At 49.5% G+C, this 12,442-nt stretch overlaps 1 protein-coding gene across 4 annotated transcripts in view; it reads right to left on the bottom strand.

The window, feature by feature from the left end:
• The window catches only part of nlgn4xa (neuroligin 4 X-linked a), a 322,177-nt gene that overhangs the window by 288,331 nt on the left and 21,404 nt on the right, over nt 1-12,442 (bottom strand). The gene's annotated exons all lie outside the window — the stretch shown is intronic.

Consider the following 12,442-nt stretch of genomic DNA (forward strand, 5'->3'; position numbering starts at 1 on the left):
TGAAGCCTACTTGTGACAATAAGCGATTATTATTATAAGGAGCCTAAACAGGATATTCGGGGCTGGAACACCCCATTGCAGCGAGAGATCGGGACGGAATATATTCCTGACCGCGCCCCAGCCCGAATTCAACATGGGAGGGTCCCTCAGACCCCCCTCGCACCCCCCAACGACCCACGGTGGGCAACCCCGTCCTGATCACGTGCGCACAAAAAATGCCAGCTTGCCACCTTGGCAGTGCCACCTGAGCACATTGGCAGTGCCAGGATGGCACCCAGGTGGCACTGCCAGGGTGCAAGGCTGGCACTGCCTCCAATTCCCTTGGGGACCACCCGAGTGCCGTTCCATCTGGTCCCTGTTTGCGGAGACCTGTACCAAACGGCACTCGCCCAAGGTCCCCGAGGCGAAGGGATTGAGTCCCAAAGGGATTGCGCCATGGCGAGCTGCTTTGCCGGCGCAGCGTGGCCGAAGATCACGCCCTCTGGAATTCTCTTCCTCAAAGGGCAGTGGGAGCAGAGTCTTTGAGTATTTTTAAGGCAGAGCGAGATAGATTCTTGATGAACAGGGGGGTGGAAGGTTATCGGGGGCAGGTGAGAATGTGGGGTTGAGGTTACAATCAGACGAGCCAAGATCCTATAGAATGGTGGAGCAGGCTCGAGGGGCCGAGTGGCCTACTCCTGCTCCTAATTCCTATATCCGTATGATCGTTGGTCTGAACACTTCAAAATTTGGATTGTTTAACCAAAGGGACAAAAAGTGGCAAAATTGAGTTTGAGCAAATGAACGACAAGCTTCAAAGATATTTTAATAATAGTAGTAGAATAATCTTTATTGTCACAAGTAGGCTGACATTAACACTGCAGTGAAGTTACTGTGAAAAGCCCCTAGTGGCCACATTCCGCTGCCTGTTCGGGTACACAGAGGGAGAATTCGGAATGTCCAATTCGCCTAACAGCACGTCTATCGGGACTTGTGGGAGGAAACCGGAGCACCCGGAGGAAACCCCCGCAGACACGGGGAGAACGTGCAGACTCCGCACAGACAGTGACCCAAGACGGGAATCAAACCTGGGACCCTGCTGCTGTGAAGCAACGGTGCTAACCGCTGTGCTACCGCGATATCGAACTTAGAACTTTGGGGAAGCTTTAAATAAACAAAAACATGCAGCCATAATATCTGACAGCACAAAGATAAGGGATTGACGTCAGGGTCGGGAGACGGGAGCGCAGATGGTGCTGAACACTGGAGTTTGGGAAGGCTAAAGGGCGATCAGACTCGGTGTTATAAACTGAGTTCCTTATCATCCGGCCTAAGTAGCCAGAAGTGGAGCTTCAGGCCTGAAAAACGTATTTATTTTGAAAGTGGAAGTGGCAGGCCAATGGTTCTTTTTGTTTAAAGCTGGTCTTTCAGGACAGTTTCACAGACGGCTACTGCATTGCTGATTCCAACCTTCCGGAACTTCGTGGTTCCAATTTTCTTTTTACAACGTGCCTGAAAACCACCAAGCTGCCTGAAGGTGAAATGATGGTTCCTACTCATAGGAACTGTCGTGAGAGTACTTTTGGTTAAAAAGCTGGTTGGAAAAATGCTAAGCGAAGTCATTTTTGAGGCAATTGGATGTAGGGGAGGGGGTGATGAGGTGCAGGTGTGGACAGAGGCAATGGGAGTGCGGTCTGGGTGTTTTAGGGGTGGGGGTCTATTTTAAGGTTTAGTGCCAATACTGCACACTTTTCAAAATTCTCTTTTGAATTCAAACGAGCAAATAAATAGCAGTCTAAATTCCCATTATGCCCCCAAGTGGGCAAGTGGGCATAATTCTGAAGGCATTCTCTGTTCATGTACCAGAGGCTTCAGAATCTTGAGCCTCGTCACAATAGATGTCAGAAACTAAAGACTCACTTTCATCCGTTTTATCGTTCTTGCAATGGTATGGGAAAGGAACACCTATAAATGTCACCAAGAGATTGCTTGAAGGAAGGTTTTACAAATCTATACTCAATCCTACATTCACTCCAGCCTGCACCAGCGCTGCAAAAATCTAGCATAAGGTGGTCACACTGAGGGACGACAGCATCTCTGTGGAGAAGGTTCCCATACGCCTATTGTGGAAAAAAATCCATTGAAATCCTAAAGAAACAGCTCAAAGGCCTATTACCATTAAGGCCTTTCTAGAAACCCAATCCTATGATTTAAGTGTATCTAGAAATGGTTTCTCTCAGAATATTGTTGTCACACTCCCTTTTTTGGAGTTCTTAGGAGTTCCTTATTTATTAATTACATGTTTCATTTCATTTGCCTGTTTTTCTCACACTTCAAACAACAATTAGAATTTAAAAGAATTACAATTTTCACATGTATTACGTTCAAATGTAATGCAACATCAAATAGAACCTGTGTGAATAGGCTGTAAATACACAGTGTGCAACACAATTTGCATGAGAGCTTCTAGGGGAAGGGGTAATAGTCCATTCCTGGAGTTAAGACCATTTACACCATGTATCACACACCTCTGAAAAATTCAGTAAGAAGTCTTACAAAACCAGGTTGATCCAACAGGTTTGTTTCGAATCACTAGCTTTTGGAGCGCAGCTCCTTCCTCAGGTGAAAAATTCAGATTAACAATTTAATCTATATTTTTCTTGAGTTGCTGGGAGATGTCTGATTGATGAATCCTGGAGAATGTCATGAGCATAAAAGGAGCAGATGCCATTTATGGTATATTGTGGGGGTGGTACCAGAGAAGTCAGAATGGTAAGGTTGTATTAGTTACAGAGTTCAACTGTTTTGTAAATGTAGTTATTTCTTTGTAGCCTCTTCTCTAACATCAGTTGATTGCTCTGTGATTAATTATACTTAGAGAATCAGCATTGGGCCCCCAATTTCACCATTACTATGGTCGCTCTGTCTCCTGTTTGCAGGTGTAATGAAAGAAAGACAAAACCGACATATATTCAGCCTCTTTCATGACAGAACAAAGAACAAAGAACAATACAGCACAGGAACAGGCCCTTCGGCAGTCCAAGCCTGGTCATGATACCAACCTTAGCAAAAACCCTTAGCACTTCCTTGTGCCGTATCCCTCTATACCCATCCTATCCATGTGTTTGTCGCGATGCCTTTTGAACGCCGTTGTAAAAAAACTGCCTCGCACATCTCCTCTAAACTTTGCCCCACAGACCTTAGAACTATGCCCCCTGGTGACTGACCCCGCCACCCTGGGAAAGAGTGCCTGCCCATCCACTCTATCCAAGCCCCTCATAATCTTGTAGACCTCTATCGGGTCACCCCTCAACCTCCGTCTTTCTAATGAAAACGGTCCGAGTCTATTCAGCCTCTCCACATAGCTAACACCCTCCAGACCAGGCAACATCCTGGTAAACCTTCTCTGCACCCTCCCCAAAGCCTCCACATCCTTCTGGTAGTGTGGCGACCAGAATTGTGTGCAGTAATCCAAGTGCAGCCGTACCAAGGTTCTCTACAACTGTAGCATGGCTTGCCAGTTTTTATACTCGATGCCCCGTCCAATGAACGACAACATTCCGTATGGTTTCTTTTTTTTCCATAAATTTAGAGTATCCAATTATTTTATTTTTTTTCCAATTAAGGGGCAATTTAGTGTGGCCAATCCACCTAACCTGCACATCTTTGGGTTGTGGGGGCGAAACCCACGCAGACATAGGGAGAATGTGCAAACTCCACACGGACAGTGACTCGGGGCCGGGATTCGAACCCAGGTCCTCAGCGCCGCAGTCCCAGTGCTAACTACTGCACCACATGCCGCCTCCCGTATGCTTTCTTGACTACCTTGTCCATTTGTGTTGTCACCTTCAAAGACCTGTGGACCTGCACGCCCAGATCTCTCTGACTTTCTATATTCCTAAGAGTTTTACCATTTACGGTACATTATGGTATGATGTCCCAAATCACTTTGCAGCTGATTAAGTGTTTTTGAATTGTAGTCACTGGTATCATGTAGGCAATGTTATCCAACAGTGGGGCAGGCTCGAGGGGCTAAATGGAATATTTATGCTACGAATACATTAGTGTGTATGTTGGATCAATGAGATGAATTGTGCTCGACAATCTATGTCAGTATAATTATCTTGTAAACAGAGTGTGGAATCATGGCTGTAGTTCTGTTTTTTTAAATTATGGAAGTTTACTATGATCAGGTTCTGTGGGGTTGAATTGGTAGCACATAATGGGCTCATAACCAATCAGTAACCTGTTTTAGATTGCACATGATTTTTAAGATGACTTCAATCTTATTCTTTTGCCTACTTACCTGTTATCACAGTCCATCTTGGTGCTTACAGGAGTTTTTTGAGGCATTGAAATATGATAAAGCTGTGCTGCATAGCGGATATTGAAATTATATTGTAGTGAGAAACACCAATCAACACTTCACCAGTCTTCGGACTTGCTGATTAAGAAAATATAGATGCAATTGTGAATCATTCAATCTTTGTCCTCTGGCCTCTTAAAGGTTGTGTTACACAGAGACACATGAGGTTTCCAACACTTCTCACTGACAGTGAAAACCTATGCCATTCAAATATTCCACTTTGTTACTCAGGAATCCTTTGATAATTCTATCCACTGAGACTACTGGTAAAATAGAATCCATTTACACCCTTGTATGAAATAATGATTCTGCAGCCAACCAGGAGAATGTCTTTTACTTCCACCGAACGGTTTATCCAGGCTCCAAATATTGAATGTTTCCCCCAAGTATTTAATTTAATCATCTTTATTGTCACAAGTAGGGCTTAGATTAACACTGCAATGAGGTTACTGTGAAAAGCCCCCAAGTCTCCACATTCCGGCGCCTGCTCGGTCACTGAGGGAGAATTCAGAATGTCCAATTCACCTAACAGTACGTCTTTCCGGACTTGTGGGAGGAAACCGGAGCACCCGGAGGAAACCCACGCAGACACGGGGAGAACGTGCAGACTCCGCACAGACAGTGACCCAAACTGTGCTACCGTGCTGCCCAATTTACTGTCACCTTGTCCATATGGTGCAATGTGTAAACCATGTTAATGAAGGCTGAGGCAATCGCTGAAATCAATGTTGTCATCCACACAGTGTCATAAATAATGAAAGGAATATTTTCCTGTCAAATTAACAATATTGCATGATACTGATAAGTAAAATATGCGTTCTCTGGGTTGGTAATAATTATGGTGGGATCACCTATATGGTGCACACAAACTAGCACTGCATTATATCATTGCTGCTCTTAATATTAATGACCCATGTTGCAGATATATTTGTAACCAGATGCCAACAGTGGGCTTTATCACTTTAGTAGTTCTCTCTGTGATTGATTGGTAAGTCCTGAAAGGGAAAGAAAATCATAGAACATACAGTGCAGAAGGAGGCCATTCGGCCCATCGGGTCTGCACTGACTCACTTAAGCCCTCACTTCCACCCCATCCCCGTAACCCAATAACCCCTCCTAACCTTTTTGGACACCAAGGGCAATTTATCATGGCCAATCCACCTAACCTGCACGTCTTTGGACTGTGGGAGGAAACCGGAGCACCCGAAGAAAACCCGGGGAGAACGTGCCGACTCCACACAGACAGTGACCCAGCGGGGAATCGAACCTGGGACCCTGGTGCTGTTAAGCCGCAGTGTTAGCCACTTGTGCAACCGTACTGCCCTAATCAATCATGCATGATTGATGGGATGGTGGTGGGGGGTGGGGTTAACAAGGGGGTAGGGAATAAGGGGTCTAGAAACAGGAGAAGCATCAGAGAAGACCATGATTTGTCTCCTGTCCCTGGTTGACATGACTGAACGGGTATGTTATTAAAAATGCTAATTTGACTGTCCAAAGTAGCCTAAAGTGTTTTGATAGCTCAGAGAGAGTGATACAAACTGATATTGGTGGAGGATTACACAGCTTGATTCCTTTTGAAATGTAGAGAAACGAGAAAGCATGATTTTTATACGTTTTATCAGACAAAAACTGTTTTTAATTCTCTAATTCTTTGAAAGAAGCAGTAATTTAAGAGATTTGGATCATTTAATTGCCCCGTGGTTATTAACGTGTGAAAGTGACCAGGAAAGAAAGCTACTGCTATTTTTACTGATGAATTAGTAACATTTGCGAAGGATGGAAAATTAATCAAAGAAGTTTAAACAGCTTGATACTGTTAAGAGACTCTCTCGTATCATATCTGGGGAAAACATTAGTCACTTCATTGGACAATTGTAGTTTAAGGTGGATTTTAATAGGACAGTATGATCTTGTCCATGAGCCATCTTGCTCAACTTGAAAAGAAAGGTATGAAAAATGTTGCAAAGAATGATTGGGTGCATCGAGTCAGATAGCCAGCCTCATTGTGGGAAAGATTCCTTAAATGGTCCCTAATATCTCAATTGAGGCCGAGGTGTCTTCCATCCCACCATAAAATTGTATACAGATTGGGGCTGGGGTGGGGATTCATTGTGGAGGCCATCCATGGAATTTTACAAGCCCCCTGCTCCGGCCAACTCACCATTGAAGGAGTGGAAAATTCTGCCCAATGTTTTATTGAGTGTGGCTAATCTATGGATCAAACCTCCTCGGGGAGACCTATGCTTCCCAAAGCTTTCCAACACTGGGACTTTTGCTCACCTCGTGACCAGACGATAAGAGACTGATGGATATGATTAATCAACATCCGTTATCGATGCATGAGGATGGGGACAATGATGTCGGGAGACCTTGATCGCTTTTCAGAAAATGCCAGAACCGCTCAGGGTTAGATGGTGGCCTCGTCGTAATATTACCAAACAACCAACCCAGAGGCACATGCTAATGCCCTGGGGGACATGCGTTCAATTTCCACCACAGCAGCGAGCGGATTTTGAATTTAATTAATAAACCTGAAATACAGGGCGCGATTCTCCAAAATGGAGACAGAATGTTCGCGCCGTCGTGAACGTCGTCGTGACGCGGGGACTACCAATTGTGGCCCTTACAGGGGGCCAACACGGCGCTGGAGCGGTTCACGCCGCTCCAGCCTCCCTTCCCGGTGCCAAATGGGCGAGCGTCAAGCCGTGCGTGCGCGGGGGACTTCTTCAGTGCACCGGCCCCGACGCAACATGGCGCAGGGGTTCAGGGGCCGGCCGCGCAACAAAATAGGCCTGGGGGGGGGGAGAGGCCGGCCCGCCGATTGGTGGACCCCGATCGCGGGCCAGATCTCATCGGAGGCCCCCCCCCCCCCCCCGGGGACGGAGCCCCCCCGGGGACGGAGCCCCCCTCACCCCCCTCCCCCCCCCCCCAACGAGCCCCCCCGGGGACGGAGCCCCCCTCACCCCCCTCCCCCCCCCAACCCTTCGCGCAGAGTTCCCGCCGGCTGCGAGCAGGGGAGAACGGTGCCGGCGGGACTCCGCCGTTTCCGCGCGGCCGCTCGGCCCATCCAGGCCAGAGAATCGGCGGCCCGGCCGCGGACAGCGGCCCGCGACCAGCGCCGCGCAAAACGCGCCGGCGCAAATGGCGCCGATTCTCCGCACCTCAGAGAAGAGTGCGCCGGCGTCAGGGCGGCGTCGCGCGGTAGCGCCGATTCTCCGGCCCGGCGCGGGGTTCGGAGAATCGCGCCCACAAAGTCAGCCTCAGTGAAGGTGACCCTGGAAGTATCATCGATTGTTTTAAAAAAGTAGCCTGGATCATTCCTGCCTTTCAGAGAAGGAAATCTGCCAACGCACAAAGAAAGCACAAAGAAACCTGAAATAATCTACCAGCCTGTTCCGGGAAAGCCCTATCCCGAGCCCGGGGATTTAGTTCATGACCAGAAGTTGTCGGCAGTGGATAAGTTCCCTTATCTCATCAGCACAATCTCTCGAGCTGTCTATATTGACAAGAATTGGCAAAGGAAGTGTTGCCTTCAGCGGACTTTGAACACGAGTCTGGGAATGAAGAGAGTCAGTTTGCCCACCAAACTGAGAGTCTGTAGAGCAATAGTCCTGCCCAATCTGCTTTATACATGCGAGCCTTGGACTGTGCACCAACCTCATGCTAAGAAGCCCAACCACTTTCACCGGAGCTGCCTTCGGAAGATTCTGAAGATTAGACGGCAACACACACCATCAGACAATGAGACGCTCAGCTTTGCTGGCATGTCAAGCATCCACACCCTATTGAGACAATCAAGACTGAGTTGGGGCTGGTCATGTGGCCAGAATGCCTGGCACTCGCTTATCAAAGCAAATCTTTGGTGGAGAGCTCCAATCGGGGGGCGGGGGGGGGGGGTGCGCTCCCATGGTTGTCAAGGGAAGCATGACAAGGGCACTCTGGAGGCTTCACTCATGAGTTTTGTATTGACTTTTGAGGCCTGAGAGAAGCTCACCCAGGATTACTGGCAGGACCGAATAAAAAACGGGGCAGCAAGTGCACATCGGAGGCAGTGAGTGTACATAAGGAGAGGAAATCCTTGGCCAGGTAGTCATCTAAACGTCCATCAGCTGCGCCAGCCTGTCGTATTTTCAGTTGCCCTTTACAGACAGAAATCGGCAGTTACCGACATACCCACCGGAACCCGATCAAACATCCCCGATGATGTTCGCGGTCAACTTCACCACAAACAGTGAACAGGGACTCCAATGTTGAGTTTCCAGATGCTGTCAAGCTCTCACAGAAGATTCATTTGTTAAGTGGTGTCTCCGAGAGACAGCAAGTAGTTACTTAATAGGAGGAGGCCAAGGCTCGATACATCTAACGATTTGGGGCTGGCTGCTCCATGCCACTCTCTGGTGAGGGAAAACATAAATCGTAAGAGGCATTTGGTTGTCATGTCATTTGAGCATTAGTAATGGGAGAGTCCCAACTGCTGGCTCCTCGACAGCATTATGGTTGCCAATTCTAGTTGAGGCAAGTCCGGCCCGCAGTGCCACGTCCTCCACCATGGGTAGGGAAAAGAGAGCAGGTCCCAAATCCAGCATAGCCGGCACGGAACTCGAATCCTGTACTGGCCCCGACCTGATCATAGCCGGCCAGCGGAGCCAGCCGGACTTCCCGAGTTGCTACGGCACTCACAGGCTTGCATCGCGCCGCCCCAAAGGTGTGGAATTCTCCGCATCTTGAGGGGCCGAGCCCTCACCTTGAGGGGCTAGGTCCGTGCCGGACTGATTTCCGCCCCGCCAGCTGGCGGGAAAAGCCTTTGGTGCCCAGCCAGCTGGCGCGGAAATGACTTTGCCGTGCGGCGCATGCGCGGGTGCGTCAGCGGCCGCTCACGGCATCCCCGCGCAAGCGCAGTGGAGGGGGTCTCTTCCGCCTCTGCCATAGTGGAGACCATGGCGAAGGCGGAAGGAAAAGAGTGCCCCCACGGCACAGGCCCGCCCACGGATCGGTGGGCCCCGATCGCGGGCCAGGCCACCGTGGGGGCACCCCTCGGGGCCAGACCGCCCCCCCCCCCCCGCCCCGCCCCCCCCCCCCCCCCCCCCCCCCCCCCGCCGCCGCCTTGTCCGGCCGGTAACATGACGGGCCGGAGAATCGCCGGGGGGGGACCCGCCAACCTGCGCGTCGCAATTCCCACCCCTACCGAATATCCGGTGCCGGGGAATTTGGCAACCGGCGGGGGCGGGATTCACGCCAACCCCCGGCGATTCTCCGACCCGGCGGGGGGTCGGAGAATCCCGTCCGTGATTCCTGACCCACACAGCGATGCAGTGGACTCTTAATTGCCCCCCTCTGAAATGGCCTGGCAAGCCACATAGTTCATAGAATTTACAGTGCAGAAGGAGACCATTTGGCCCATCGCGTCTCCGCCGGCCCTTGAAAAGAGCACCCAATTTAAGCCCACAACTCCATCCTACCCCCGTAACCCAATAACCCCACCAAACCTTTTTGGACACTAAGGGCAATTTATCATGGCCAATCCACCTAACCTGCACATCTTTGGACTGTGGGTGGAAACCGGAGCACCCGGAGGAAACCCACGCACAACGGGGGAGAACGTGCAGACTCCGCACAGACATTGACCCAAGCCGGGAATCGAACCTGGAACCCAGGCGCTGTGAAGCAACAGTGCTAAGCACTGTGCTCCTGCGCCGCCCGCAGTTCAAGGGCAATTAGGGATGGGCAACAAACGCTGGTCCAGCCAGGGGCGCCCACATCACAAGAACGAATATTTTTTTAAAAGAGTTCCGTGGCCATCAGATCTTGGGACTGGGATTTGAACCCCGAGCTTCGGGCGGGATATTCCGGCCCTGCCATGGCAGGACGTGTGGCGAGTGGTGGGGGCGGGGGAGGGGAGTCGCAAAATCCAGCCGCTGGTTCGGAGAACGGGTATGCTACCCACTTCCCCAAAGGACCTCACACTGCGCTCTGTACAACACATATAATGGCGTGATGACCAGAGCTATTAAAATGAAGGCAAGCATATCAGGGCAGACCACAGTGGAGTGAGCCACTGTGCTTTTTTTAACTCTTCTGAAACAACATCTGTAATAAATATGATAGATCAACCAACATGGCCTTACAATTGTCATCGGACAGATGACGAACAGCGATCTTCTCGATAATAAAAACAGCAGCTATTTTTTCGAACACTATTATAGTTATGACGAAAGCAATTTACAAAGTCTCCACACCATTCCAACACCCCCAGACCCAGCAGCCAGCATAGATTGAATCAGGTCACTGCACTAATTTTCGGGAGACCATTTGGCTAGCTGCGGTTATTAATGGCGTTTCTATTCTCAACTCCTGAAAGGTTGAAGAAAGTTAGCAGCTATTCATTATTTTTTTTTTTGCCGGTTTGAAATTAACTTCTTTGTCTTTTTAGAAAAAAAAATGGATTTGGATTACAAGAAGCCTCTTTCCGACTCGCTGGGACTTTAGCCAATCTTTAATATTTCGGGGATGCTGGCAGTCAGGAAATTGGAGTTACGGCCACATTCAGATCAATCATATTCTTATTAACTGACGGAGCAGGCTCGAAGGGCCAAGTGATCTACTCCTGCCTCTATCCTTACACACTTGCTAGAACTGAAAATGAAATGAAGGCTCCCACTGAGGCCTCAGGGTATACCGCTTGCGGTTAAATTCAGGCTACAGGTATAGGGTACTGGGCCCAATTGACCTCTGCTCGTATTTTTGCTCCGTAAGAGCCTTGTCCTGCCCCTCTTTGTCTCATCTCATCTTATTCGTGGATCCATTGAAATAAAATGTCGCGTTACGAAGGGGGCCGGCAACATGGATGCAGGCCAGTGGGACCGGCCTGGGCAGCAAATTTCAAACAAGGAAAGCTACAGGGGGGAGGCAAATGTACAGATATGTGGGGCGAGAAGCCAAAGGCGGCCGTTCCTGGCTCCAGGAACCTGGTGAAAAGGTGGAGGATCGCGGTTCTGGAGAAGGGGCGGTTCCGACTCGAAAGGTCAGCGACGCGCCACGACCAGCTGGCGTGTTTCTCCTGCACTTTCCGTTTCTAATTCAGATCTCCAGAACCTGCGCAGGGGCTATACATTCCAGTCCCACCCACCTCAGGAATGGTCATGGACGGGGCGGACAAGTTAAAGGTCTGTTGACCTCGGGCGGGAATTTCCGATCTTGGACTGGCTTGACCGGAAAGTGCCCGAATGTATGTTGCAGTTTAGCCGGTCTAGGGCCAGTTTAGCTCAGTCGGCTGGTTCATGATGCAGAGCGGAGGCCAGCAGCGTGGGTTCAATTCCCATACCGGCCGAGGTTATTCATGAAGACCCCGCCTTCTCAAACTTGCCCCTCGCCTGAGATGTGGTGACCCACAGGTTAGATCACCACCAGTTAGCTCCCCCCACCCCACACAAAAGAGAAAGCGGCCTGTGGTCATCTGGGACTGCGGTGACCTTACTTTACTTATTTTTACTGTGGTGACAATTGACGTGAGTATCTGGAGCTGATCTCTCTGGCGATTTGAGTTTGCAGTCTGACTGAAGGCAGCTCGCTAAAAGCTATGTTGGCTGTAAAATGAAAGAATCAAGGGGGGGGGCGCGGTTAAATGGGACTTTGTCGATCTATTGGTTACCGAGGTGACAGCGCCATTGATTGGCTGACAATAAGTCATGCCATGATCATGTTAATGCCTCACAAGGTAAAAGGACCCCCATCAGGGGTGCAGGGTGAAGAACAACAGCTCACTGTCGGACTAAATAAAATCAGACAACTTATGCAAGTGGGTCGCCAGCTTCTTGAGAACAACTAATTGTACTTGGTTATTAAAACATGCGCAGGGCGGCCATATTGGTTTACTCGTCGAGTCTGAGGACGGGTAGCATGGATTTTCTTATTTCTTTCTCTCTTTCTGAACACCATTACACCTCTAAATATAACCCCCTCCCGGGGAATCTGTGCTGAACGGCGATTTTCTCACATTAACCACGACGGTTTGAAGGAATTCCCCCTCACGAAGGCCGACAAACACGATCGGTATTGCTGGGGAAAGGATAACCCGGCTCAATCAATCAATCAATC

Source organism: Scyliorhinus torazame, chromosome 15 (genome assembly GCF_047496885.1).
Source record: "Scyliorhinus torazame isolate Kashiwa2021f chromosome 15, sScyTor2.1, whole genome shotgun sequence".
Taxonomy (NCBI): Eukaryota; Metazoa; Chordata; class Chondrichthyes; order Carcharhiniformes; family Scyliorhinidae; genus Scyliorhinus; species Scyliorhinus torazame.